The sequence below is a fragment of the Belonocnema kinseyi genome, chromosome 2 (genome assembly GCF_010883055.1).
Source record: "Belonocnema kinseyi isolate 2016_QV_RU_SX_M_011 chromosome 2, B_treatae_v1, whole genome shotgun sequence".
NCBI lineage: Eukaryota > Metazoa > Arthropoda > Insecta > Hymenoptera > Cynipidae > Belonocnema > Belonocnema kinseyi.
Genome location: NC_046658.1, coordinates 120,646,237 through 120,649,441, shown reverse-complemented (window position 1 = coordinate 120,649,441; position 3,205 = coordinate 120,646,237).

Below are 3,205 nucleotides of genomic sequence, written 5' to 3'. Positions count from 1 at the left end.
GGAAAAATCAGGAACCAAGGATTAATACTTTCATTTGTTTTATAATGGGCCTTGGGCCCGAGTAAGACTGTCCCGAGGCGTCGGACGACGAAGTGAAGGAGATCAACCAGTCGGGCGACACTCGACGTTATTATCACACTAGCGGGGTAGCCCCTCTCTTAGTACGAGAGCGGTGGAAACCTGTCAAGTGCAACTTTTATTTATTAGAGAGCAAAATTTGATATCAGGAATTTGGTTTAGAAAATGAGGTTTCCGCAGAAAAGATGGCTTGGAGCTGGCGTTGAGTGGTACGGTCGAGAAGGAGAGGGTGAGAAGGTTTCCGGAGAGGAACCGATAGGTATGAGGAGCAAATCGTCGTCGGTATCTGGATTGCGTCTGGAGGATTCTCCCAAAGCTGGCAGTAGGTTAGCGGCAGCCAGCGGTGTTCTAGTATGAAACGGTGTGTTGGCTTTAGGGGCCCTGGGCGAACATCACTTTCCTGGGGTAGGTGTTGGTCCGTTGAGTGGTGGCTTGACTGGTAAAACGAGGTCGTGCGCAAAATTGGGGGTTACGGGACGCGAAATCGGGGTTTTCGTACGAGGTCGAAAGAGGGCTGCAGGCTCAGGTAGACTTATCTGCGGCACCTTCGATAGGGTTGAAGGTATAAGGGGTGTGGATGCAGAGGTACTACACTGGTAAACGAGCGGCAGTGGCGAAGCGCGAGAGGTCATTGCCATTGCTGGGGCCGGATCGATGAAAACCGGGGGGAAATTTGGGTGCCTTGTCATACGCGGTACGTAAGGCCTACTCTGTCTCGATTTCCTGGGTCGGTGCGTCTCGGATTGTAGAAATTTTCTTCTGGCAGGCATCAGCTTCCTGTCTCGCGCAGCGATCGCGGGTAGCTTTGCCGGCTCATTTTTGGAGGACGACGTCGTTGGGCATGGAGCAGGGATTTAAGAGAAAACTACAGTTGACGAATAAGGTTATCATGCGAGAGGGGGGAGGATGAAACAAAAGGAACGCGGCGAACCGAGATCTCAAGCAGGGTACAGGCCTCGAAACGGGACGCATCAAGACGAGCATCCAAGCAGGGTACGGGCCTTGGAACGAAAGGCGACGCGAGGAGACAAGCACCCAAGCAGGGTACAGGCCTCTGGACCGAGCGCGAAGAATGGTACAAAAATAATAAAAGAAAACACAAAAAAAATCATACACCAACAAAAAAAATAGAAGAGAAAAAAATACGCGGAAAGGAAGAATGTAAACAGAATTAAATCAAGTAAATGGAAAGGAAACACTAAACATGGCTTACACAAAGAAGTCAGAAACTAAACGTGTAAGAAAGCTGTTTATTTGCTGCTACAATAATACACTGACGTCGCGTCACAGTACTCTGCGGAAAAGCTATCGCACGAAAAAAAATAGTCGTGGAAGAACAATTTGGCGAAACGTCTGAATCGTTCAGCTGTTCGCAAGCGTCTGTCTTGACCCGTTTTCTCACTGCACAAAGGCAGCTCGAGTCACTCTTGCCATCAACTTGGAGAGAGTGGAGAGGCCCCGGGGTTCTGATTGGCTGTCACTGAAAAGGCCGAATTTTCCGCGAGGAGTGGGACAGCTAAGACCGCCTCCCATCGAATTTCCAAGCATCAGGCCAGAGTTTTGTAAAGACTAAAATACGAATTTAAAATTTAACTTATAAAATTATCACTTATTTCTAATAAACAATTATTTTAATTTAATAATTATTATAATGCCTAGAATAATGATCAATGAACATTGATTAAAAGTTAATAGAATTTAAAGTAGTTTAAAGGAAGTACAATTGTCAATTAGTTCCAATAATAGAATATAAAAGCCGAATGTCATCTTATTAGGGAACATAGTGATTATGACTAATTTAAAAAATATATTTCAAAGAGTAAAAAACCCTCGGGTTATGTCATTGGATTTCGTTAATTAAGACATACTTCTTCCGTATGAAGCCCAATCAGCAGTTCCTGATAATAAAGAGTTTCGATTTCAAAATAAAGTTCGACAAACTTGATCAGGGTTTGAAGAACAAGATTCGAAACCGAAACTTGAAAAATGTTTTACGCGGCCCATTAGAGTGACAGAGAGGTCGAAGGAGCGGTGAATGAAAAAGAGTTAGTGAGAAGGAAGACAGTTGCACCAGCGCGTACGATAGATATGAGAGGTGGGCTACGTAGGTCCCTTGCGGAGGAGCGTTTGTGGCCTTGCAAAGAGTTGGAGGAAGAAAAAATTTTATAATGGAAATAATGATTATCAACGGACACATTTAGGTTTTACAGCAGAAGTTTGACTTTTAACTTTCTCTGTCGGTAATCATGCAATCTGCTTTACCCACAGATCCCTAGAAGTTCGAAGTTGTTTACTCGCTGCGCTAGTGCTGCTTTGACGCAGCTTATACCAGACTGATACGTATGTCAGACCAAATAGGTTTATTTGCATTTCAAGTGCGAACATTAGTTTTTGCATTATTTGTGCATAACTTTCGTGAATGATTTTTGTTGCTTTGCCCCACTTTGACAAATGTAAACCTCATAACCAGCCCTTTGACAACATTGCAAATTGCTTGCAGGGTTTGACGACAGCACGCTCGGTATTTCTCCAAAATAGTAATTAAAAAAAAAACATTTTTCACTATTCTAATTACTTAGCACCAGAAACACATTTTTTCATGCTTTCTATTTATCGTGCCAAATTTTTAACACGATATCTCATTCCATGTGGACGTAAGTTGGGAAAGAAAACTTCCACTGGTATTTTCTTCAAAAAAATTATTTTCTCAAAATTCCCACCGGAGTAAAGCAGATACATGGATTTTATTATCTTCTTCTTATTCTTCTGACAGATTGTTTCCAGACACGACTCATTCTCATGCCACACCTCATCATTCTGTCAAGCCTTCATCATCTGCCCAAACACCTCTTCGTGTCTGGTCAAGGTCCCCTACTCTCAAGCGATCTTATCCAAGCGTGTTTGGATCAGTGATCCCAGATCTGAAACGAGACGTGCTCCAACACTATGACACGTCTATGTCCGTGTGAATATGGTAGGAGACGATATAAATGCCTGAGTTGCGCGCGCAACCCATTTCTCCTCATCTGAATTTGAAAACTCGAAGGTGCACGATTGCCTGTCGGAACACTTCGGCGGTTCTATTTATATCTCTATCTGCTTTGAAATAAAATGAAGAGATTGGGAT